The 27,892-nt window shown below is 40.0% G+C and overlaps 1 protein-coding gene and 1 long non-coding RNA gene across 6 annotated transcripts in view; both read left to right on the plus strand.

The window, feature by feature from the left end:
* Car10 (carbonic anhydrase 10) overlaps positions 1-27,892 on the plus strand; it is a 504,947-nt gene that overhangs the window by 255,027 nt on the left and 222,028 nt on the right. The gene's annotated exons all lie outside the window — the stretch shown is intronic.
* Gm35002 overlaps positions 1-27,892 on the plus strand; it is a 97,153-nt gene that overhangs the window by 47,178 nt on the left and 22,083 nt on the right. Inside the window, exon 1 of the long non-coding RNA XR_388957.4 lies at positions 1-27,239. This exon is cut by the window's left edge and continues 47,178 nt beyond it. This is a non-coding gene — a long non-coding RNA (predicted gene, 35002). The remainder of the gene's footprint in view (positions 27,240-27,892) is intronic.

A 27,892-nucleotide genomic window follows, 5' to 3' on the forward strand; every position in this document is an offset into this window, starting at 1 on the left:
TTTAATTATTATAATAACAGCAGCCATTTACTGGTCCTTTGTCTTAAGCCAAGAACAGTATTGAAATCCTTACCTGCTTTTAATCTCTTAGATATTCACAATAGCCCTATCAGGTATATGTATCTGTGTCTGTGTGTGTCTGTTTGCCTATGTGGTTGTCTCTTTTGTGTGTGTTTCCTTAGGCAGGGTCCCTGTATCCTATACTGAATTCAAACTCATTATATCACGGAGGATGACCTTGAACTCCTGATATCCCTGTCTCTGTCTCATGATTGGAGAAATTGCAGATAGGCTACCATGTTCATTATGTGCTGAGCTTGGGATCAAGCCAGGCTTTTTGCACACTAGGCAGTTGTTCTACCAACTGACCTATATCCTAGACCCATGTGTGTTTTGTCTTAATGCACTGCTTCCCAACTGAAAGCAGTTGGGGCCCTCAAGCAGTATTTGGCAATGTGAAAATGTTTTTGGTTGTCAGAGTCTAGCCAGAAGCTGTTACTGGGATCTAATGAGTATATCTGGTGATTCTGGCAAGCATTCTGCAGATCAGAGAACACCTCACAACAGAGGATGCTCCTGCCCAAAGATTCAAGTCTGAGAAATTCTGTACCAAAGAAATGAAGACTTGGGATGACAACTATATGTGAAAGTACGTGGCAGCATTACCCATAATCACTGGAAACTTAAAGCAACTGCTTTCAGTTTTAGTTCTTCACTTAGCCAGTTATGTATTTATCTAGCTCTGTGTTTGTGCTTGAGTGTGCATATCCTCTCTGTGTCTATCTCTGTGTCTGTCTCTCTCTCTGTGTCTGTGTATCTTTCTCTCTCTGTATCTTTCTCTCTTTCTGTCTCTGTCTCTGTCTCTCTCTGTCTCTCTCTGTGTCTCTGTGTCTCTGTCTCTCTCTGTCTCTCGCTGTCTCTCTCTGTCTCTCTCTGTGTCTCTCTGTCTCTGTCTCTGTCTCTCTCTCTCTCTCTCTCTCTCTCTCTCTCTCTCTCTCTCTCTCTCTGTCTCTCTCTCTCTCTCTCTGCCTGACATATATGGGAAGGTCAGAGGACAACATGTGGGAATTCGTTCTCTCCTTCCACCATGAGAATCTTAGCAATGGAACTCAGGAAGTCAGCCTTCACTGGCTGAAGCAGATCACTGATGTCTTTGAATGGATGGGTGAATAAATTCTGGTACCCCATACAATAGGTAATAAAAGGGAGTGAATTCCTTGCACACTGCAGTGAATAAGAGCAGCACCACAGCTAAACCTTATAGGCTGACATTGTGCTAAGGAATAGAAACCTCTCTTGAGAGTTACATACTCTGTGATTCCATGGAAATAACATTCTGGGAAAGGCAAGGAAGAAAACGTGATGGAGAACTAACCAAAGACTTCCAAAGATAGAGAAATAGTGGGAAGAAAGAGTTTACAGCCAAGTTAACTTCATGAGGAAGTGCTGGAGATGGTTGGGTTGCATTGTAGTTACATTTTGTTGCTGGCCATATGAATGCAATTATGTGTTAAAATTCACTAAAATCCACCCCAAAGGTAAAAATTTGTTAACCATAAATGGCATTCTAAAATTAAAAGAACGTAAGTTTACAAGAGAATAAAAGCTGAGATGCAGACTCGAAGTGCAATGTAAGGAGGATGACCCAGGTCCTTGTGGTTGTAGGAGCAGTGCTTGTCTTCATTCTGGGAAGCTATCAGTGGTCAGAGCCCTGAGCTGTAAATTAAGGTGAAAGGCATGTGTTAACTCAATTGATCATGTTTCTCTCAAAATTGTTAAGTAGGGGCGCTCTTATGACACCCCAGCTCTGCCTCTGTCTATGTACAGATGCAGACCTCGGACTAAGCTACAGTACTTGCTCTGACCAATCTCACCCAACTGGATGCCCGAAAACAAGTATGAAGACCTGTCGGTCAGCACAGAACCCTAGTTCCAAAAGTGCTAGCACCAGGAAAAGCCAACAGCCAATGGAAGTCAGAGAGGCAGACAGTGACTTTGGAATTATTGTTCCTTCAGCTACATTTCTCTTTTGCAAACCTCCATCTAGTAGTGCCTAACTCTAACATGAAAAGTTGTCTTGGGTACCAGAAACAAAACTGAGGAAAGCTGTCAGTGTCCTCAGGATGTTATCATCTGAAACAAGGTTAATGGAAGGTGCCTGGTTTATCATGAGGACGTCTAACACTCTCTCACATGGTTTTCTTGGTATAGGGGTCAGAGGCTATCCTAATCTGGCTGTCTCTGACATTTAATTCAGAGAAATGACTACAATTGCTTAGGAAACAACTTGAAAAGAACTTGGCTTAAAAAAAAAGAAAGAAAGAAAAAAACAGAGAAAGGAGAACTAAATGTTTAGTTTTGTCCTCTAAATAATCACTCCAAGAATATTGTTCATCTTGGAGGGAAATAAATCAACTTTAAAGTGATGAGTTGATAGTGGCTGGACTCTATCTCTGCTAAAAATCCATTAATGAATATATGTCAAACTCTTAGATCCTAAAGAAAACCTTAACAATAAAAGCCATTTTCTATCAGTTTCAAGGATAATTATCAACTACCACATAATTGTATATACAATGGCCACAGGTTACTAATATTCTTTGGCTTCCATTGAGTATTTACATGTATAAAACTGACTTATGATAGCAGACTGGATTTTTTTTTTCAGGGCCAGAATATATGTTGCCAAACATTTTATGTAGACAATGCAAAACAATTCATGCTAATTATAAATCACTGTGATTTGCATCTTTCTCCCTCCCCCCCCCCATGGAGAAAGGCTAGAAGATGAGTTTGGAAGAAAAGACAACCTGTGTTTGTTAAAAGCCTGTCACATGCCAAGCATGGTCCGTGGTTTGTGTACATTATCCTAGGTGTGTCTATAACTCTTCCAAATCCTGTTTATCTGTTAAGATCTGGCTATAGAGCATCAATTTATCTCTGGCCATTTTAAGCAATGACCTCTTTTAGACTATAATTTAATGACATTTCTCCTTTTGCTTTCCTACACTCAGACTCTTACATAAACCCCTCCCATTTACCTCCAGGTTCACCAAAACTTCTTTCACTGATTGTTATCAACTCTACATAAAGAGCTATAGGTAGCTGAGGGCAGGTGGGAATAGGAGAAGTGGCCTTCTCCAGGAAAGAGCACAGCAACTGGTTGTCCACTAACAAACAGTCAGCCATGAAAACATACTTACAGGTGGCATTATATGGACTGAACAAGTTATATTTAGGAATATGTGTGCATGCACATATGTGTGCATGTGTGTGTGCATGTGTGTGTGAATGCATTATACATGATTAAAAGGTCTAGAAGAGGTATCACATCTGAATCACCAAGTCTAACTGCTAGTAAGAAGTTGTAGACACCATGGAAGTGTTTCTTACTATCAGAGGCTCACAATAGCTGACACAGGTACCTCCCACTGCCACTGGCAGACAAGTAAAGACTTGGGAACTTTGCTGTAGAAAATCCTAGGGTCTCCAACATAAAAATAGCTGTGAAAGGAAAAGTTTGGCTTCTTTCTTGTATCTTCCCAAACCAGGGCTTGTTGCTGACTTCAGTCACTCGGGCAGCTGGGTACAAGGTGTCTGCAAATCTTCAACTTTATCTTCCTAGGTGCAGTACAGAGAAAATTAGAGGAGGGTAGAATGGTTAGCGAATGCCAACAACATAGCACCCTCTACTCTATGAGATAGCTCAGGGTATTCTAACTTTTGTACAGACTCTCAGGAAAGGGTGACAGCTTTAGGAGAATCATATGAGTTAGAGGGCTGTCCTGGCATTTCAAGTTGCACTGTGTTCAAGGTTACCAGTAAATGAGTACTTTATTCTATGTGTGTTATCGCAAGTGTCTTCAACATGACCTTATTTAATCTTCCTTGTAATTTTATTACGTAAGTGCTACAATTTTCATTTTGCTGGTTGGTTTTTTATATAAAAATGAACTGCATTAACATAGACAATAATAATTAGAATCAGAATCTCAGGTACTGTCTTAGTTGGTAATCTATTACTGTGACAAGACACTATGACCACAGGAACTCTTACTTTAAAAAAAAAAGCAGCAGCATTTAATTGGGGGCTTGCTTATATTTTTCAGAGGTTTGATTCATTATCAGCATGGCAAGAAGCATGGTGGCAGACATGCAGTCATGGTGCTAGAGAAGCAGCTGGGCTTTCTACATCCAGATCTATAGGCAGGAGGAAGAGAGAGGCTCTGGGCTTGGAATTGGCTTTTTAAAAACTCAAAGCCCGTTCCAACGACACACTTCCTCCAACAAAGGCATACCTCCTAATCCTTTCAAATAGCACCACTCCCTGATGACCAAGCATTCAAATCTATAAGCCCATAAGGGCCAGTCTCACTCAAACCACCACAGGTACTACTCTCTCCTGATTCTCTTTCACTGACAGCACACAGCACTCTTGATGGTAGATCCTTGATCAGCATCATTGCTAATCTCTGACATATTTCCTGAGATCCTAATGTCCTATACCTATGCAGTGAGCTGATAACCCTCTCAAAGCTACTTGGTCTTCTTGAGTAACTAATTTGGAATATTTGTAGAAATTCAAGACCTATATGCCCTGTTTATACATAAAAATGTTTTATAAACATTTTTAATGTTTATAAAAATCTAACAACCAACTCTATGGAAATGAGGGCCTTGATTACTAGCTTCTGCCAGTTTCCATGCTATAACCGCCCCCCCCCCATTGTGGCCATTTTATACCAATATTATATCAACTCAACTAGCTTACAAAATTTCTGATAATTTTTCAACTGGCTGTTGCAAAACAGAATGACCCAGTTCCAGGGGAACATTTCATGGTCCTTGTTTGCCTAGAATACAATCATGAGGAAGTTTGAATCCTGTCCATATATTGAGAAGTCTAAACACTAGAAATTTCTTAAGAGAAGGAAGGTAGTAGAAGAAAAAAATTAGATCTCTGAAAGAAAAAGAAAACATACAGTTGGCAAGCTCTAACAAGACTGGCTTGGTAATATCTCATGGAATCAGTTCGAGGTAGTGTTTATTTGATTGTTTGTTTGTTTGTTTTCTTTTCACCTCTGGGTTAATCATAAGGAAATGAAAGGTTATATATTTCACAGGTGAGCTCCCTCAGTGGGTGGATACATGACACAGGCGAATAAAGTCTCCCAGGCATTCTACAGAATAGCTTCTACCCCTTTTGCCATCAGGAAGAATGGTCCTTTCCATTCTTCCCAAACTTGCCTTGGTGCTTGGAAAGAGACACTCGTGACTGTAATCTCCGCACTAAGATGGCGGAGGAAAAGGGATCGAAATTTCATGTTCAGACAGCTGTGTATACCTAGGCTCTGTCTTGAACTCAAAACAAAAGACTGAGTATAATTTCTTCCTTTCTCATCCCATCTCCCAGTCTGCTGTTCCCTGGTTTAAAAGATAGTGTTTTCTTCTTCTACACTATTAAAATCCCTAATCTTTCATCTAGTTCTCAAATCGGATGGGACACTTTCTCAAATTCTCTACAGTACAAATCAGTCATCCTTTGATCATTTTCTTTCTTCAGGGCATGTATTTCATTTTTCTTGGTAATGTCACTAATTGTGGCTTGCACAGGATTTGCTGACTAGATGGTGTGTCTTTGAGGGTTAGGGTGGTAGTTTGTTAATGTCCATGACTCTTCCATGGACACATAGCAATTGGTCTGTCACGAGATGTCCGTAAGTGTCGCTAACATTGCTGATAAATGTACAGAGAAACAATTGGCATTTGAGTGTGTATTCCAAAAACTAAAAAAATAAATAAATAAACAGTTAGAATGGAGACAGTTAGAATGAAAGGAAAGAAAGGACAGAGATTGATGAAAAGAGTGAGGAAAGGGAAGGAATATCCACCTCCTAACACCTTGACTATGTAAGCTAAAGTCTGGGGATATATTTTTCCCACAACCTGAGACTAAAATCACAATATGGATGAAAACACAAAATCCCTTTAAAGCACCTTGGAGCTACCTGCCAGAGTCATAGAATAAGAATAATCTGCCCTGTGTTACCTGTGTATAATTCATCTTTTCTAGGGATACACATGTTCTCCACAAGAAGCATTCTCTAGAGAGATGCCCTTGGCAAGGCCATTGATCAGAGACCATAGCTTCATTTCAGTCCTATGTTGCCAATACTTACTCAGTAGCAAGTCCTTCTATAATGCAAACACCTTAATCACTTTGTGTTTCTCTGAGCATGTCAATAAGTGCTCATATATAATATATGTATGCTTACAGCATATATAATATATATGGATGTATGTGGTGTTTGGTACGCCATGCCTGAAAGAACAGCTGATTTATTTTGTAGCTTTTATGGACTGTTTTATTATTCTCAACAACATCACATCCATCCTCTTTGCATGCATATTTTATAGTACCTTGATGGACTTATTTGATTCAACCCAGTGTTTTGATGACAGCATGGCCATAGGAGGTGCACATTAACCCACACAAATCATTCGCTCAAGTCACTTTAGAGTGTGATCCTGCCCTCAGGTAATTCGTGAACTGCCAGCTCTTTCATGATGGGCAAAATAGCATAGCATGCCCTATAAAGCCATGAACCAAAAAAAGCTATTGGCAATTCCTGGATCAACAGGGCAGTCTCTAAGGAAAGGCTGCTAACTACGTAAGTACAGTCAGTTATTATCAATTTTACATTGTTGGCTCTGCACCATTGACTTCTTCTTTTCTGGCTTTTACCTTCCTTATATGGAAAGGGTAAGACAGAATGTTATGACTGTAAGTCACATTCCTGAATCAGAAAGAAAGAAAGAAAGAAAGAAAGAAAGAAAGAAAGACAGACAGACAGACAGACAGACAGAAAGAAAGAAAGAAAGAAAGAAAGAAAGAAAGAAAGAAAGAAAGAAAGTATGCAACAATAAGACTAATGTGCTTAATAAGACTAATTAAATAATGATCTATGGGACTGTAAAGATGGCACCATGAGTAAGAGCCCTTGCTGAAGAAGCATGGGGCCTGAATTTGGATCCTCAGCATCTACATAAGGAACCAGGTGTTGCCTCACACACCTGTAAAAGTACTGGGAGGGAGGGAGAGTGGAGACAGGATTATTTGGGGCTTACTGGCTACTAGCTAAGCCAAAAGAGATTAAGCTCCATGTATATCTAGAAAAAATAGTCCCAAGGGAATAAGGCAAAGAACAATAGAAGAGGAGAAACAATGTCTCTCTAGCCTTCCACACATGCATACACACACACACACACACACACACACACACACACACACACACTGGTAAGAAAGTCTGTGGCTTGAGTTTAATAACTCCTACCTTTTTCTTCTTTACCCCATCTGGGTGAGTACAGGCTTAAATTCAAAAGTGTCTATCTTCCTCCTTTTTGGTGCCCTACAATTCATTGGCTCAGTTATATTGCACCGTAGAACAAGAAATGCTCTTTAGAATTGGTGTGAATGTTTAATCTCTTTAGAATGTTGTCACCCTTGGACTTCTGGACCTAGGCCATGTGGTCTTAGATGAGTATCATTGTTAGTCTTTATTTTTCATTTTGACACAGCCTAGAGTTACTTAGGAAGAAGAAACCTTAACTGAAGAACCACTTCTCCCATATTGACCCATGGACATGCCTCTGGCCATTGTCTTGACTACTAATTGATATGGGAGCATCAATCCACTAACTCCTCAACAGGGAGTCTTGAAGAAAGCTAGCTGAGCATAAGCCAGACAGAAAATCATCAAGTGGTGTTCCTCCATGGCTCTTTCCTTCAGGTTCTTAACATAGGTCCCTTCCCGTTCTTTCCTTAATTATGGACCGTGACCTAGAGGAGTAAGATAAAACTTTCTTCTACCAAGTTCATTTTGGTCAAAGTGTTTTTTAACAGTAACCAGAAGGACTGAGACCCTGTTCATTTTTATTTTTTTATTTTTTTTATTATTTATTTTATTTTTTATTTTTATATTTTATTTTTAATTTTTTTGTTTTTTATTACATATTTTCTTCATTTACATTTCAAATGTTATCCCAAAGGTCCCCTATACCACCACCACCCTGCCCTGCTCCCCAGGCCACCCACTTCTGCTTCCTGGCCATGGCATTCTCCTGTACTGGGGCATATAATCTTCATAAGACCAAGGGTCTCTTCTACCAATGATGGCCGACTAGACCATCTTCTGCTACATATGCAGCTAGAAATGCGAGCTCTGGGGGTACTGGTTAGTTTATATTGCTGTTCTTCCTATAGGGTTACAGACCTCTTCAGCTCCTTGGGTACTTTCTCTAGCTCCTCCATTGGGGGCCCTGTGTTCCATCCAATAGATGACTATGAGCATCCACTTCTGTATTTGCCAGGCACTGGCATAGCCTCACAGGAGACAGCTATATCAGGGTCCTGTCAGTAAAATCTTGCTGGCATATGCAATAGTATCTAGGTTTGGTGGTTGTTGATGGGATGGATCCCCGGGTAGGGTAGTCTCTGGATGGTCCTTCCTTCTGTCTCAGCTCCAAACATTTTCTCTGTAACTCCTGTCATGGGTATTTTGTTCCCCATTCTAAGAAGGAACAAAGTATCCGCATTTTGGTCTTCCTTCTTCTTGAGTTTCATGTGTTTTGCAAATGGTATCTTGGGTATTCTACATTTCTTTGCTAATATCCACTTATCAGTGAGTGGATATCATGGGTGTTCTTTGGTGATTGGGTTACCTCACTCAGGATAATATCCTCCAGATCCATCCATTTGCCTAAGAATTTCATAAATTCATTGCTCCATTCCTCTGTTGAGGGACATCTGGGTTCTTTCCAGCTTCTGGCTATTATAAATAAGGCTGCTATGAACACAGTGGAGCATGTGTCCTTATTACAAGTTGGAACATCTTCTGGGTATAAGATGGATCTTCTGGTAGTACTATGTCCAACTTTCTGAGGAACCACCAGTCTGATTTCCAGAGTGGTTGTACAAGCTTGCAATCCCACCAGCAGTGGAGGAGTGTTTCTCTTTCACACATCCCTGCCAGCATCTGCTGTCACCTGAATTTTTGATCTTAGCCATTTTGACTGGTGTGAGGTGGAATCTCAGAGTTGTTTTGATTTGCATTTCCCTGATGATTAAAGATGTTGAACATTTTTTCAGGTGCTTCTCAGCTATTTGGTATTCCTCAGTTGAGAATTCTTTGTTTAACTCTGTACTCCATTTTTAATGGGGTATTTGATTTTCTGGAGTCCAGCTTCTTGAGTTCTTTGTATATATTGGATATTAGTCCCCTATCAGATTTAGGATTGGTAAAGATCCTTTCCCAATCTGTTGGTGGCCTTTTTGTCTTATTGACAGTGTCTTTTGACTTACAGAATCTTTGCAATTTTATGAAGGACTGAGACCCTGTTCATTTTTAAATGGTGCTGTATTAGTGATAGTCTGTTTAAATCTGCCGGATGATTATGGAACTTGTTTCACAGAGGTCAGTGTTGACAATGGGCTACAGAACCTGAAGTTTTCTGCTCAGTCAGTACATACACACTTAACAACCTTTTGTTGTCTGTCTTAGCAGTGAGGTGCTTACTAAATCTACTAATGAGCTCTGTCTTTAAGTCCTCCCCAACACCCATGGCATAATCACCAAAATTCTGGTGAGCATACATGTGCCTAGACATGGGACTCAAGAGAGCAGAGTTCTGGTAAGCACTCAAGAGTCCCTTCTTCAAGAAACCCATGATCTTGCCAGGGATATTTTGCTGAGTTATGATCAATACCTCTGTGGAGTGTGAGAGTGCCATGGGAACACAATCTAATAAGCAGCTTCATTTAGGATACTTGGAGCCAGTCTTCTCCTAAGATGTGGTAGTCTTCATCACCACCACCACCACCACCACACCCTCCCAATAAGCTACTCTCCCTTTCTACCTCATTCTTTCAGATAGCTCTGTCCATGGTGCTGAACTCCTACCTAATAACTAGGCATCATGCGGAATACTACCAAAGATCTATAAGGGATGTTCCCATCTTAAACTTTCTGGTGAGTTTTGCAGTGGTCCTGGCAATGTCTTTTAGTAACAATGCCTGAAGAACACATGAATAAATTTATACGTAGGGAAACTAAAGTCTGAAGAAGCCTAGTAACTTAATGTGGATCACAAAACAAGTTCATGACAGAATCAAGGCCAGTTCCCAAACCTCATGACTTTTAAATATCTGTGATGGACCCTTCTTACATGTGGATCATTTACTATGGCTTCTGCTATCCATGGTATATATGAAATTGAAAATTTGAGGAAGAAATGATTTATCAATTTTCATTTGTATGCTATTCTGTGTAACATTATGTAACATTATCAAGATACCATTATTTAGTTCCTCCCATGCCCAGGATGTAAAGCACCCTTGTGTCCAGTCTATCCCCCTGCTACATGTTACCTACATGTTAGTAGCTATCTTAGTTGTCAGACTGATTGCATCTACATTGCCACTTATGTTAAAACAACTCTCCCCACAATTTCCTGATGGGAAGGTCTGTTCTTACTATAGATCCTGTCAACATCAAGAAGAAACTATCTTTATTCCCTTGTTAAACTTTATCCTTTTCAGTTAAAAGAGGAAGTTTATGGCTTCTCTTTGACCCACCCACGTTGCCAGCATGGCTACTTTGGGGATTTTGAAGAAGGAAAAGGAGCTGCACATTAATTTTTTTGCACACATCCAACTAAAGTTAGAAAAAGTTAGAGTTCCAGTTGTAGCAAGTACTTCAGTAGGATAGAAAAGCCATTAAACCTGTGTGTTAAGACACATATAATATATATGAAGTTCAATACTCATGGATTCATGGATTCATGGGTTTAGTCAATCTGAAGGGTTTTATGACATACTTTTCATACTTAAAGGTGATTGTTGTACTCTTTCCACCCCACTGAGTTCTCACTGAACTGCTTATGCCTCCAAGATCTTTTGTATGCATTGTAAAGTGTGTGTTCTTGTGCTTGTGATGAAACAAGCACTCGTGATTATTCAGTGTTCAAGACTAAAGTTCTTATAATTAACGTTAATCACAATGAACTTCTCCACCTTGATATTGTTTTTATGGCTACTCTTAAAAAACAATGGCCCTTTCTAAAATTGGATTCCCTTTGAGTTTCCTCCTCTTTGTAATTTACACTTTATAACTATTATAAGGCATCATCTTACTTCACTGCATTTTAATATCTCTAGACATACATGTATATTTATAAATGTGTCTTTATTTAATGTGAGCAAAATAATTTAGCTTAAACAGCATTGTTTTTCATGTATGTGTGTGTGTATATGTGTGTGTATTTGTGTGTGTGTGTGTGTGTGTGTGTGTGTGTGTGTGTGTGTGATAGAGAGAGAGAGAGAGAGAGAGAGAGAGAGAGAGAGAAACTTTATGAAACTGTTTGTAAAAAGCTTTGAACTTCGAGGTAAATTTATTTTTATATGAAAATGATCATAACTATTCAACACCAGCCCTCTCAGGCAAAAATTGAGAAGGATGGGAGATTGTGTGGACACTGAGCGAGCCCAACAGAGTTGCTCATAGGTTGACTTAATTAGGGTTTCTACTGCTACAACAAAACACCATGACTATAAACCAAGTTGGAGAGGAAAGGATTTATTCAACTTACATGTCCACCTTGCTGTCCATCACCAAAGGAAGAAAGTTAGGATAGGAACTCAAGCAGGGCAGGATCCTGGACACAGGAGCTGATGCAGAAGCCATGGAGGGATGCTGCTTACTGACTTGCTTCCCATGGCTTGCTTAACCTGTTTCTGTAGAGACCTATCCCTGGACCACCAGCCCAGGGATGAAACCATCCAAATGGGTTGCCCCCCCCCAATCTATCATTAATTACAAAAATGACTTACAACCAGATCTTATGGAGATCTTCAACTAAGTCTCTTTTCAATTAAGTCTCCCTCCTTTCAGACAACTCTAGTTTGTATGTCAAGTTGATACAAGACTAGCTGGCACATGGGTGTCCTCTGTAAGGAGACATCTTCAGTACAAGCCAGATTTGTCAAAATAACCAGTGATCAGTCTAAGTAGCACTAGGCCAGTATAAAACCACCAGAAACTAACAGAGGAGAATCAGCTAAATCAGTATTACAACACTTTGAAGTTTATTTAAATGAAAGCCAGAGGATCGGGAGAGATAGCTACAACAATCAGACAGACATGGAACAGGGTTATACTTTACCATAGGGTTGATTTAAGAGCTAAATCTGGTCATTTTAGACATCAAGTGCCTCCTGGGCATATTATGCACTTACACAGGGCAGGACAAAGCAGATTAAGGACATCATTTTTCTTTGTCAGTAGGTCAGCTTCTCCTAGAAGCAACCTCACAATCACACATTTATAACCCATGGCAGTAGAAATAATATGAACATTATTAGAGAGTCAAAGAGACTCTAGTGCTTTCAGTAAAAACCTTTAAATTCCCATTTCATTAAAAATTCTTCTCTGCAGCTGGTAGCAGAGATTACCATGGTTCACCATCTGTGCAGATTAATGTTTACCAAAAACAAAAAAAAAAAGTGGGGGAGGGGAGGGAGCAACAGATAAGATGAATGGCTTCCAGATAAACAAAAAAGCCAAAGCAAAGTATATTTTCCTCTGTCTCTGTCTCTGTCTCTGTCTCTCTGTCTCTCTGTCTCTCTCTGTGAGTGTGTGTGTGTGTGTGTGTGTGTGTGTGTGTGTGTGTGTGTGTGTTATACTTTTTTTACTTAAATCCTGTGATAGAATGTTTAAGGGAAACTCAGGCTTATTTATTTTTAAAGACTGAATAATGTACAAACAGCCAATCATCATCATGCTGTGTTGATGTACATTTTATGTGAAATTCGTTTTGAGACGTCTTCAGAATGCATTGGAAATAATTAGGTGGGATTGGTATTTCTCAATTACATTTCCTTCTGGAAAGATACTTTTTGTGTTTGCAGCTTGGACTCACAAGCCAGGACGCCAGGTTTCTGTCCTGGGAGAACAGGTTATGAATTGCTTCTAGGTGTGAATCTAATCTAAGAGTACATCTCATTCACAAATAATGGCAACCAGCAAAGGGCACTTATGGCCTGCCCTTAATGGGTGTCACTGGTGACATAATAAAATATGAAGTGTTTTGTTATCTTTGTGTGTGTGTATTTTCCTGTGTATGCAGATGTGCAAATACATGTGGCATATAGAGGCCAGAGATCAGCCTTCAATGCTACCCTTCAAAAGCAATACTCCTTTTTTGAAAGAAGGTCTCTTATTGGAATCTGGGGCTCAATGATTATTCTAGGAAGGCTAGCCAGCAAGCCCCAGGGATGCACTTGACTCTGCTTCCCAGCACTGGACACCACCATGCACATCCTTTGCCCTCTTTCACATGGGTTTTAGGAATTGAACTGATCTCTTCTTTCTTACACAAGTACCTTGTCTCAGCCATCTCCCCAGCATTTTGTCTTGTTCTCCTCACTTGCTTTGTAACAAGAACTGTATTCACTTTACTTATCAATAGATATTCTTCCATAGCCTGTCAGGTTAGGAACTATATCCAACCCACTCTGGAGGGCTCATCTTACCACAATCACAACTTTACTTTTTCACTAAAAGTCAAGAGTCTTAGTCAGTTAGGGAAGGTGTGATTTAGTAGATTCATTCATTCATTAACATTTCTATTGAACATCTACTACATTAAGACATACATCAAGGCAGTAGAGATACTGCTAGGAACCAAACTGCACAAGTTTCTTGCTTACATTCTAGTGGGAAGAGATAACAAATCAGCAAATATATAACTTACATAGAATGCCACCAGTGAAGGCCTAGAGAAAATGAGTCAGGGAATTACACTTAGGAACATCAGGCTGCAGCAATATGGTTGTGAAACTGACTATTCCAGTTATACCTCTGAAATAGACATACAAACCCTGATGGCATTTGGTTAGTAATAACCTAATAGAAAAAAAAATCAATTCTACTTCTGCTCATCTCTACCATCTCCTAGATGCTTGGTCCCAGGGAGGGAACTATGCCTTTTCATGCTGGTCTCTCCATCCCCTCCCAGAACATCATGTGACACAAAAACTAGGCATTCAGTGATTGGTGGACCAAACTTTACTTGTCAACCCTCTCTGGGTAGCCAGTATGCCCTTTGACACTTGCAATATCAGCTTGAGCTAACAGTTCCACCTCTGTGCTTCAGTTTGACAGGCAGTAAGTTTCCAGCCTGTGAGTTGCTTATTGATTTGACTAATAATAAGTAATGGAGTGGCAACTGAAGTGACATTAATATCATGCGGAGAGGAATGAGCACCAGGATTTGGAATGCTCTCCTGCATTGGAGGCGCCTCTGCCACTCAGGGAGGAATTGGATTTTCTTGCACAATGTTTTCTGTTTCACTTCCTCAGCATCCAGAGCTGCAAAATCCCAGCTGAAAATGTGTGAAGGCAACAGTATAGCTTTGTGTTGGAACTCATAGTCTCTCCTGCAATAGGAAGAAATGGTGATCATGGAAGGAGCCCAATGAAAGTTTTTAAAAACTCTATAGAAGGAAGAAGACCAAAGATTTTGAGGTCTGCAATGCCATAAATAAATCTAACCAGGAAAGGGGTAGAGGAGAGGTCATGGGAGCAATGGAGAATACAGTTGGCTACCTATGTCTTTAAAAACTGATTATTTAATCTCTGATGAACTCAACAAGTATCTACTAAGAGTATACCAAGTTTTAAGTACTTACAAACCAATCAAGATGCATAATCTCTGTCCCCATGTGAAAAAAATATTTGGCTGGCCACTGGCTCTTGCTCCTATATTGTAGCTAGTAATCATTAATTTTCTAAGCAGTAAGAGTAGAATTTCCATTCATGGTGAGCATTCCCCAATGATATAACTTCTTCCCACAAGGCCATTCTTCTTCAACTTTCCATAATCCCAGAATAATGCCACAGAGTTGTTTAAATCCTTCATAATAGGTGCATTCAAGATTCAAACCATGGTAGTAACATGCAGCTGATGGGGTTTTGCTATGAGGTAACTCTAGTTTGTCCCCAGATACACTAGCCAGATGACTAAGCTGTGGGAGCTGACCACACAGTAAAGATCAATTGTGTCATTAAAGAGTTAAAGCTTTGGGCTATCTGATCTCAATCCAGTCATGAGGAAGAGAGATTGGTTATGGAGGCTCATTGCCTGATTGCCTGGCCAATTATTTGAACAATCTGGCAGGAATAATGGAACTCCAGTAAAAACTCTCCACACTGAAACTTGGGAAAGCTTTTCAAATTGCCAGTACTCTGTACAAAGGGCAATTGCATGTTTGATGGTGATGAATGACTAAATTTGTGTTCTAATCACATGTACAGTTCTTTCTCACATCATCCTAATGAATTCTCGAATTACCATGAAAGCTAAATTTGCCACCAGGTCGTTAAAACAATTAAAGAGGAGACTCCCCAGACTCAGGTGACTTGGTGCTAGCGAAGGAGTTGTCTTGACAGAATGAAGCCTTTTACTATGAGATTTGGCTTAACTTTCATGAGTTCCTCGTGTATCTTAGTCTAGAAATAGATCTGAAAAGCCACAGTCTCAGAGCAGTGAGAGAGCAGTTTGCACACAGATGTGACACGGAGAGAAAAGCAGGTGCCATCTGCCTCATTGTGGCTCCTGAATCTGGTGTTTGTATTGCTCAGCATTCTGTTACAGCTAAGACCTGGGAAACAAAGTGTGGCAGGTAGAAAAAAAAAAGGGGTGTTCAAAGCTGTCCTAGAGGAGATTATCCACTACAAATCTATTTCAGGGATTTCATGGCATAAAGAACTTTTAGGAGATGTGGAGAAATGACAAACTGGGACAGTGATTAGGAAGACCAAGCTTTAGGGAAGTCTTCTTGTCCATAGGCTGTTTTTACTCCCCTGGTGGGAGCTCACAATGGACTCTGATCTCCCAGTAATTGATCAGAATCTAAGGAAGGGCCTCTCTTAAGAAACAGAGCTAAAAGGGTCAGAGGATCAGAAGGCAAAGCTAGGGACAGGGAGCAAAGGGCTGCTTCAGATAAGCCCATCGCAATCAGCAAGAATCGGAAGTGACCTGGGCAAAGTAAAACTTCAGCTGAAGATGTACAAAGGGCAAAGTAATGGGGACAGAGAGGGCAGCATAGTGATCGATTTCATGATCAGCCCTTGCCTCCTGTGCTGATATTAGTAGCGGTTGTGGTAGCTAAAGTCCTCTCGCTGCTTGTTTTGTGCAATGTGCTCACCAAGTCACTTCACTGACAGAGCTGGGGTCTCTGTTTTCCAGTTAAGTATCTGAAGCTTGGAAAGGTTGTGCACTTTGGAGAACACGACCCAATTATAGGTTCCTGACCCTTTGTAACACATTTTTCTTTATGTGATGCCTGAATGTTTGTGTTTTCTTCTCTGCCCAATGCCTATACTGATACCGTCATTCCTAAATTCAGAGTGTTTGGAGATGGAACATTCTGGAACTAGTGTGTGAGATATGATTATGAGAGTAGAACCCTCAACCTGGGATTAACGATCTTCTAAGGGAGCTAGTTTTGTTGTGTTTTCTCACCCTTTCCTCCTTCTCTTCCTCCTCCAGGATTGCAGTGTTATGGAGGTTCTGGAAGAGTGAGGTGAACTCTTATGCAGTGTGATCTTGCTCATTGCACTGGATACACAAGAGTCACGGAGCAAGAAGGGGCCTCCTCCTCGGCTGTTATAGATTCAGACTACCCAGTAAAAAAGCCCTACTAGCATTTACTGTAGGCAATAAGTAGCCTCTATACATAGGTGACAGATCTTTCATATAGATCAGGATTTCAGAGAATTAAAAATGTACCCCTGAATGTCTTATTTTCATTGATTCTGGCTCCATCACTAAGAGAATTAAGATAGAAACTAATAATAGCTAGAGGGTACCTATTGTATACAACTGGCTGTACTGTCTGGGTGATTCTGTGTTGACCTCTTTCCAGCCCTGTGGATTCCATCATGGATCATTTTAAGAAAGTCACAAATCTGGAATTCTTTTCAGATGTGGCCTTTGGTGACTTGCCTTTCTCTGTGAGCCTTTGAAGTGTCTAGTCATATACATAAATGATCTTTTATTCAACTCTTATTTTCTGTGTATGCATTCATTGTTCACATTAAACTTCTTTTATGTAAATTAAGTCCCACGATATGAGGGAAACAAAGCAAAGCCAGATTAATTGGCTAATTTTCAAAGGCTTATTCTACATTGATTGCAGCTTTTTTTTTCCCCATGAATTTTTTATTATGCTCTTTTCTTTTCGTTGTTGAGAGTTGCCTTTGAAACAATAGTACGTAAAGTTGGAGTATAGAAACTTGACCCAAATCATCTCATTTAAGAAAAGAAAAACCACACATCTGTGATCATGACCTATTTCTCTTTTTTCTACCAACTCAGCAGCTTTAAAATGTAATAGAGGAGAATGGGAGAGAATTTTTCACAGGTGTTGTTTTTGCTAGTGTCTTTCCAATCTTACACACTCACACACACACACACACACACACACACAGAGAGAGAGAGAGAGAGAGAGAGAGAGAGAGAGAGAGATCCCTTTCTCCCTCTTCCCTCCTCCCCCCCCCCTTCTCTTCACATAGAATATGTTTTTGGTCGTATTTCTCTCTCACACACCTGTTTATTTTCACCTTTGTGGTTTTAACCTGTGAATTTAGAAATATGGACCAAAAGCAAGAGAAAAATTAAGAAAATTAGGTAGTCTGAGTGTGGAAGAAAGTTTAAAAGCAATTCTTGCCCATGCTGCAAACCTGTCTTATTTAAAACTAGCAGCCCCTGCCTCTGGTTAATCACTTTATCTGGTGGAACATTCACTGCCTTTCCAGGTAATAAATCCTCTGAATATTTTTTACCTATATAAAATTCACGTTTATGTTGAGCATAAATTACTTGGTCCCTTGTCAGTCCTTGCAAGCCTGTCCGTTCTTCATCTACTGCCTAGTTCCAAAAGGGAAACTAAACAAGCCTCAGCCCCTCCCTTCCTTCATTCTTTCCTCTTTGGCTAAAAGAAATGACCTTTCCCTCTTTCCCTTCTACTTTTGTAAAAATCAGGAAATAGAAGACAGTTTCCATTTTTTGTTTTTTTAGACCTCCAAATAAATTGAGGTGCCCCTTTTTGTAACAACTCTGCAGGAAATGGAACAATAATTTTCTTGCTAATAACAGTATTTACAAGCAAGTATATTGTATGTTTTGACTAGTCACAAACTTGTGAGTATTTTATTTGATTATTCTGGGTGTATGGCTGAGTATCCATGATCCAAACATAGGGGTTTTTTTTAATTTTTTAAAAATAAAAGTATAATTACATCATTTCTCCCTCTCCTTTTATTCATCCAACCTCTCCATGTATCTCCAACCTTGCCCATTCTCAAATCTCTCTTTTAATTTAATATGTATATAATAAAATATTAACATATAATATAGTTACATGTATTATATAATATACACATGCACACACACATATGCACAGATATAGATACAGATACAGAGATAGATAGATAGATAGATAGATAGATAGATAGATAGATAGATAGATAGATAGACAGATGTAAAATGTGTCCAGTCTGTTACTTGCATGTATATGTTTACAGGGCTAACTACTTGATATTGAATAACAAATTTAGAGGCTCTTCCCTGGAGAATACTATTTCTCCTACTCTCATCATTCCTTACTTGAAATTTTTGAAAGTTTTTATTTTTGTCATATATTAATAATACATAAACAATGGGTTTCATTATGACATTTGTAGATATGTATTAATTGTGACCATATCTGCCCATCTTCTGTCCCTTCACCACTGCCCAACTCTCTTCCTGTACCCAACTAGTCCCCTTCTATTTTCTTATTGTGAGGGGGTGATTGTGTGTGTGTGTGTGTACACCAAAGAATTTAGGATTTCATGCTGGAGAACAGCTAAGGGGTTATTCACAGAAGCACAGGCAAATCCTGTGTGTTTTCAGCTTTTGGACCTCTGGTTAAAGAGAAATTCTATTGCTTTTCAATGCCAGTCATATTAAATATTAAAATCAACCTGTCTGGGGATGCTCAGGAGGCAGTAGCCACACCAAGCATTTTAATGGATCTAGAAAGGTGTGGATAATAGTAAAATATCACAGAATGATACTGACAAGGGACTGGCACCACTTCTACATCAGAAAGAACAAAAGGAAGACATATGAACTAAACCCAAGAAACTTGGCCAGGGAATCCAGATGCCAACATCTGCAACAGGCATATTATTTGGTTATGGCTGGTATCTCGGTGTTGAGAGGACACAAACCCCAGAGCATTCCTTGCTGTTGCCATGTCTTTGATCTCTGAGGGATCATGATGAGCTGTTGATGCCATGCTGAAAAAGCTGGGTAAGCTGCATGCTGCCACTGTCAAAATAAAACAGGCCTAAGTGGGAGAAGAGAATTGAAGCCCCACAATGTGGCGAGGCCTGGTGTGGGGAGGGAGAACATCTTCTTGGAGACACGGGGAGGAGGAATGGAATGAGGAACTATGAGAGGAGGGACCAGGAGGGGGCAATGGCTGGACTATAAAAAAATAAAAGTAATAATAAATAAATAAACAAACTAACTACGATTTAAAAAATAAAATAAAAACCTCTGAAATCTGGATGTAAAGCCAAAAGACAATAGCCCCACAAGTAGCATAACTGATACTCTACATTAAAATTTAAAAGAATTTTGTGTCTTTACTGACACAGTATGAGATCTGCCTGATATACCTTACAAGCAGAAAAGAGTAGAAGAAGTAAACCAAGTGCTTAGTTCAGTACCTGAGTCCCATACTCATGTTCTTTTCATTTTTTCCCCCAACCTCACTTTACCAGACTGGCTGCTGTCAGAGCATCTATTGTGAATACACCCAAAGGCATTTTAATGGGGGAGAAAAATCAATAACTGCTGAGCTGTATTTATATATATTTGAAATATGTATGTATATCTCACTGAAATATATATATATGAATGAAAGTCTGGGAAGAGGAAAGAACATACTTGCTGCTGATCCTCCAAACCCAGTGTCATTGAGAATTAAGACAGCTCAACTAGGGAGAGCATGAATGCTCCAGCAACACCTAGAAGTGAGTGTACTCACCAGCCAATCACCGTCCACCAAATTTTCAGCCAATCATCTTCCACCAGCGTTTCAGCCAATCATCTTCCACCAGTTCTTTTCTGTTCTATCTTCTGTGCAAAACTACAGCATACAATGAATGGCACACCTACCTAACGCCTCCATCCTTAGCATGCATCCTCTTACTACCTGCGTTGTAGTGAGGCTTCCAGCTACTCATTCTTTTTTTTTTCTGCATGTTTCTGAGAAAGAAAACAAGACAGTATTGTAATTGAAGCCTTAGGACTGATTGGTGAAGCAAAGGGAACTACAGATCTGTGCTCAAACCTCTCTGGGATTTAATATTTCTAAATAGGAAGGGCTTATTTCATATGGTCAGTGCTGGGTCCTATAAAAGCATCTACCATTTAAAAACTCATGCTTGATGAGTGCTAAGTCCAAAGAGTCTTAAAAGACCTGAAAAAGGGTTTCCAAGAGTGTGACTGGAAAGGATGTAAGGAGTAAACAGAATCCATTCATAAAGAAAAAAGAAACAGATAAAGAAGTTAGATTGTAATAAATTAAAATAAAAAGTCACCTTGATTTCTACCAGCACACTTCACTTCCTGCGTCCCTGGAGCCTGGCATGGTCCTATAGGAACAGTTCGTCACCTCTCACTCTAGCCAGACCACAGCTCTAGACTTTTATTAAAACCACGTTGATTCTATATGTATCATTGTTTCTCAGTCTCCCCAGTCCTCAGAATCCTTAAAATAAGTAAATCACCAGATACTGATTGCTCCCCAAATTAGTGAGTGACATTTAAGAAGCTCTTTAGACTATATAAAGTACCTTTGGATTATCTTGAGTGCTCATAGAGGCTCTGGGCAAGAAATAATAATGTTATTTCTATTTCCATGTGAATAAACTGGAGCTCAGAGGATTTATATGGTGAGCCAAAAAACTCATCAATTGCAGATGCTGTTTATTTTGGAATTGTTATTGTTGGGGGTGGTAGTGTTTATTTGAGAAAAGTTTCATACTATAGCCCACTCTGTCCTGTAATTTGCTATGTGATCCAGATTAACCTTGAACTCCAATTGACTCTCCTAACTCAGCCTCCCAACTGCTGAGTTTGCAGTCATGTACAACCATACCTGGTGCAATCAGAGACTCTCTTAATGGGTCAAGACTTATACTTAGACCCCTGGACTCCAATACATAAAGCCTTTCTGTGGTCCATGTGAGACAAGACCCATATGGCTTAGAGAATCACTTGTCTTATTGCATGGTTGAGTCTTCTTAGTTTATTTCCAATTCTAGCCTAGACTACAATCGTGGTAACCTCTGTAGGCCATTATTCCAGGATGAAGGAAAAATGGCTGTCATAAAGCAGCTGAAGAGACACCCTCATACCAGTCCACCATGTGATGACTATGAACCTATCTTCATCCTCTCACAGATGAGCTAAGCAAGGGCACATCTTCTTATAGAATGGAGCTCTGAAGAAAGACAAAGCAACAGGTCAATATCTGGTGCCAGGATTCTGAAGAAAACATCCACATCATTTGTTCATACAAATATAGTCATGAAATTTCCATTCTGCCACAGACTCGAAAACCCTTCCCTGAGGTGGGAAAGAAAATGCTGTCAATTCAACAATTATGATAATAATTAACTTTTATTGGGCATTCATTTCATGTTCCCATTCTGCAGACGGGAATAATAAAACCTCGAGAGGCTGTTAGCTGTTCCCATAGGAATTTAGAGGCAGCAGTGGGATTCAGTCCTTGTCCCTCAGAGTTCAGCATCCATCCATCCATCCGTTACCATCACACAGACTAAATTCAAAATCTACCATCAGCCTCTTTTCACTAGCCACTGGAATGATTTCAAAATGATGTTTTTCTCAGTGGGTTTGCACAAATGTGTGAGTCATAACAATTTACAGCATTCCAGCAGAGGCAGGGACCAAGGCACATTGGAGCCAAGTATTTTAATAACTTCTTCTGCTAGCAGTTATAAAAATGTAATTGTTGCTGCAGGTTCAAAGAATTAAAATATGGCAAGGTAGAGGCACTCTAAGAGCCAGTTTTCGGGGCTAGGGCTTTGCCCTTGTAAACAACTTTTATATACCCTGTTGGAGAATGCATAATGAAATGACTAACATTTGCAGCCGGAACTGGGGCTATTATACAGCAGCTGAGTGTTTTGTAGCTTGAAATCTGTTCAGGGCAACACTGGTAGAGGGGGTAGGCCATGGGGACTTCTTGTCTCTGCATGGTCATTTTTTCCTCATTCTCTCCATGAGATTGGTCTATAGGAAACCAAACAGAGAGAGCACCAGGTGACTCATTCCGTGACTTCTTGGTGTGGAATGAAAATCTCCTCTGTTCATTTTGCTGCTTTTGTCACCCATGTTTCTTCACTCTTGCTCCTGAAGCTGGAACATATGGTTTTCTTTGCTTTTAATCTTCCCCAATGAAAACTTCAGGTGGAACATTCCAGGGGCCCACCCAGAACTCAGCAAGGCGCGACGTTTGCATCCTAATGAAGGTATTCTTCCGAGAGATGCATGATCCCTTCCTCCTCTGCCTCCCGATTCCTGTATGAATAGCTACAGTGGCAGTTCTCAGTTATGAGTATTATCCAGCTCTTCTTCCCTTGAATTTCAGAGGGCAAGCCTCTCCCAAGGGTAGCATGATTGAGGCTAAAGAGAAACTGAAGAATTTCTCCTTTAATATCAACCCTGACTGTACTAAAAATGAGCATTTCCTAAGGGGAGACACTATTGCAGAATCACCGAGATAGTTCTTATGCAGGCTTTCCTGCAGACGGTCCAAGAAGTCATAAAATTATGAAAACAGAATATTGAGCTTGTATCATCCACCATCGCTGATACAGTGCAGACTGTAAAGACAGAATGTTCTATTTGGGGCACTTTCATATGAAGACAGCTATGGGAATAAGAATGTCAGAATATTTCTCTTCCCCTAAATAGAATAGTAGTTTACAACTAAAAATAAGGAGAAAAATACACAGAACTGTGCCTGGCCATATGTGGCATGGAAGGAAGATTGCTCAGGAATTGCCTATAGGGGATGGGGTGACTATATAACATGCCCAGTATAATGCTGAACACAGAGGAGAGAGCCTGGGTGAGCAATACCCATGACGATGCCATGTTATTGGTAGATAAAATGGGCAATGCAGTCTAAAGACATGTACTGCATATGGGAGAAAGGCAGCTTTTTAAATCTGTCTTTTCTTTAATCCTCTCTCTGCCTTGACAATCACAGTGCCATGGATCCTCAGAACTTTGATGTTTCCAACTCTAAAATGAGGATGCTATTACCCTTTTAAGAGAGATGTGATAAGGGCAAGTGATATCATAACTGGAAAAATGCATGATGACAGCAGGCAGTTGGACTATGGCCACTAATATTAGAATGGACTACAGATATAAATCAGTAACTTCAGTTAATTTGGAATATAATAATTCCTTTAAGCTTTTATTTACTGAAATACATCTTCCTTCCACAAAAACTAATGTGTTGCTCTACACTCAATATATAATAAAAATCAATCGCTCTATCTCTGTCTACTATAATACACATATGCAGGCCATGGTCTAGCCCCCATTTACTCTAATTTATTGTCCTGAACTGTGAACTTTGCCTATGCCAATCCAGACCCTCAAAATGTCATTTTTTTTTCTATATGATGAGCCATTTTATCTACCTGTCCAAATTCCTACTACCTTCCCTATCCCTAGGGCCTGTTTTTTGTTTTGTTTTGTTTTGTTTTGTTTTAAACAAGCCCTAATTTCAAGTTCCTTGGACCTAACCTTCCATTGTGCCTGGATCCCAGCATGCTATTGAAAGAGGTTTTGCATCTTTTCCTCTGCCCCATAGGAATGGGAGAGCCAGTGGGGACAGGAATTGTGATAGGCTTGTATTTGTTTCCCTTCCTGTTGTGGGTCAAGTCAAGTGGTGTTGCTTGGAGCCAGTTCAGCATTCACACTGCCCAATAACTGTTCTCAATTTCATAGTTGTTGATTTGTGATTGTGTGTCATAGTGTTATTTTGTGCTCCTTGGCAGCCACTTAATTTATAGCTATCTGTCCATTTATTTTAAGTGTTTCTAGACTCCTTGTGGTCTCAGGCAAAGCATTCAGAGAGCTGGGGAGTCGCCATCATCATCTTGCTCCAACTGAGTCGGACAACAAGTATATACATCAAGTCACCCAAGAGAAGCATGGATACAAAGAGTTAATGAGTATAAAGAACATCCTCTCTTGGTCTTGGGGACAGTGGCCTTCCAGAAAAGACAAGCCACCTCTACTTAATGGTTCAGTAAGATTGGCATCTCAGGCAGCCAGAGACACCCATGCATAGAGTAGGCTACTGACCAGTCCAGGGACAGCAGCCAGAATCATGCCCCCTTGGCCAGTCCTGCCCATCTGTAAGCAAAGCAGCCTGCAGCGTTGAGACTTCCAGCATGGAGATATAAACACAGTTTCCATCACTCTGCTATCTAGCAGTTTCTGGGTTTACTTATATAGTTTTGTCCTCCTAAGACTTAGGGTATAGGTCATATTTACTTACATAGGTAGTGTGATACAGAAGGATCAAATTTGGAAAATACTCACAAAGAGGTGAACTTGCCTGAGCACCTACTTGGTGACATTGCGCATTGTGCATTGTGAAGGAAGCATCTGCCTCCCTTCACTGACCCTTCATAGCCACTCTAAGAAGGATATTCTCATTCTGCATGTGGCAACGGCTGTGAATTGAGACTTAGAGATAAGCAGATTCTCCAATGCAGTGTAGCTCCTGGGAGGCATATCTAGAACTTAATCTAGATCCTTACATTACCAGGATGCAGCTACTTACTACACACAGTTGGATTCAGAACTGAACTTAAATCCTAGCTGTGTGACTCTGAGCAAAATACTTAACCTTTCCAAAATCCGTGATCGGGAAATTCACTATTCTTCCCTTGAAATTTCAGTGACTGTTAGAGCTGATCACGTCCACTCACTGTGGTAGGATGAAGATCACTGGTAGAGTCTCGGTCTCCTCTCTTTTAACTCACTGAAGATGTATCTGACTGAAGAGGGTTGAACCATGGTCATAGACTACCCAGATATATACATGCAACCTCACAACTATGGACAAATGAGGACCACAAGTGACAACAGGAGCTTGTCTTGGGCTCTAGATGACTTAGGGCTGTATTCTGCTGGGTCCTGGTCCATCACTCTTGTGTCTCCTTTATTATTGCATGGCCGAAAGAAGTATAGCAGATTTTTTTAAAATATTTCCAAATAGGAGTGTTTTTTGTGTGTGTGACTTTCTGGATAACAGCCAGATAGGTAGATTTTCTTTAATTTCTCTCAGACTAAGCGGATTTAAGATGAAACTAAGAATGGGAGCAGCAAAGAGACTCAAGACTTTCTTTCTTCACAGCTAGTTCTTACTAGTTCAATAAATATTTGTTGGTGACCCAATATTTGCCCAGTAGTGAGGGAAAAGGTGGTAGATAAGTGGTCATAATCCTAGAGTTCTAGAAATTTCCAATCTAAGCTAGGAAGATTGCTCAATGGTGAAGCACTTATTATGAAAGTGTAAGTACAGGAGTTTAGATTCCAAGAATCCAAACAAAAGCCAAGCAGGCATTGAGGCTGCATGTGATCCTAGTACTAACGAGGCAAACACAGCAGATCCATAGGTCAGGCCGAGTTGATTCCCTGAGAGATGCTGCTGTTGCAGTAAGTAAGGTGTACCATTATCAAAGATACCCAACATCAACATTAGATTTACATACACACATATATATACACATATGCATCCACACCCAAGTCTTCTCACACACATCTTTAGATAGATGATAGATAGATAGATAGATAGATAGATAGATAGATAGATAGATAGATAGATAGATAGATGTACTGATTCCAGAAAGTTCCAGCCTAATCTAAAGACCTGGCCCTAAAGTAAGTTGCTTTTGTACAGATTTTTGTAAGGTAAAGTAAAGAGGAAGAATATAAACAAGGAAGGGGCAAGGAGAAGGGCGAAGCATGAAAAGAGAAGAGTCAGGGGAAGGTAAGGGACCAGGGGAATTGGTAAGAGTGAAGTATAATACCATTACTTTGTATACAAGCTTAAAACTTGACCACCAAAGTGGTAAAATGATATTGTAAAATTAAGAGGATATTTTCAATAGTTTTTATTGTAAAATTATTCATGTGCATTAATTATGCATATTAATGTGGCTTTCTGTGACATTTCCACACTTGCATATGCTTTGCCTATGTAGGATCCTCCTCTCTAACCACTCTCCATCACACTCTCCTCTTTCCCACCTTCCCCCAGTCCCCTTTCCCCTCCAGACAGTCCTTCTGTTACATCTACTCATCTTTTTCCTTCTAATCTCCACATATGAGAGAAACCATGTGATACCTGCCTTTTGGCAATGGCTTTATTTTGTTTAAAATAACAGCTCTACCCATTTTCCAGTGGATGACATGAGCTGTTTTTTTTTTTTTTTTAATAGCTCATATCACTTCTTAGTGTTATACCAGATTCTCTGCATGTGTGCATCTTTACTGAGCATCTGGGCTGAAACCACTGTTGTCTGTAGTGAAGAGTGCTGCCCCAAGCCTGAGAACGCAGGTATCCTGTGCACATCAACTTCATACCCTTCAGGGAGGCTTTGGTTATGAGCCACTGATCTTCATCATCTCTGTGCCAGTATCATGCTGTCTTGGCTGTCCTGGCTCTGTGGTAAATTTTGAAGTCAGGTATTTGATAACCCCAGCATTGTTCTTTTTGTTCAGGGTAGCTTTGGATGTTCAAGGTCTTTTGTTCTTCACAGACAGCCATGTGAGAACAAAGAAGGGGAAAGTAGTGCATTCCATCTGGCAGTGAAGTCAAGGAACAAAATAAAATTTGCTCCTTAAGCTGTGGGACTTCCTAGGTGTCCTATATAATCCTTTCTCTCGGAAATGATGGCATTCCCTCTTCTGCACAGAGGAGCTGTTTTATTCCATGACTTGCAAAAACCCTATTGGATGGGAAAAGTTCAGAGGAGCCTGGGTTTGTCATCTCCACCTATGAGGTAAGCTGGTGTTTCTTGAGTATTTTCTATGGTTGGCACTGTTCTAAGAGCTGAGGATACAGTGGTGTGTGAGGTTCTTGCTTTCCTGAGGCTCCTTCCATGTGTGCCTTGGCCTCTGCAGGTTTCCATTACCCCTGCTATGAGGGAGGTCAGGAAAGTAGCATCTTCCTGGAGAAATCTCAAAAGCTCCTTTTGGTATTCAAGCAAGCCTGAGCTCTTCCTCATTTACCAGCAGCCCAATGAAAATGAATGCAATCCGGTCTGACTTTGCAGCTTGCGTCCTTATGTGTAAACTCTATTTGTTGATGCTATATAAATTTAATGGATGCTTCCAAGTCCATTTAGCCAACATGGGTTAAAGCAGTGAACTAGTTCTCCATGTTCCTCTATTTTATATACATTATGACTCTGTATATGGAACCATAAAACTCAGGACAGATTTATTCATGTGCTGCACTATATATTTTCATAGAAATGTTTTGCTAGGCACCTGTAATAGGCTGATGTATGTGAACAGTTTTCTAAAGTTTATTTCACATAGATCTCTCTTAAATTGCATGTGAGTGACATTTTATTGGCTTAACTCTTGTTTCCATGACACAGCCCCAATTTGCATCCCTGCTGTGGCCTTACTCCCCCTTGCTTGTGGTGTG

Source organism: Mus musculus, chromosome 11 (genome assembly GCF_000001635.26).
Source record: "Mus musculus strain C57BL/6J chromosome 11, GRCm38.p6 C57BL/6J".
NCBI classification, from domain to species: Eukaryota; Metazoa; Chordata; class Mammalia; order Rodentia; family Muridae; genus Mus; species Mus musculus.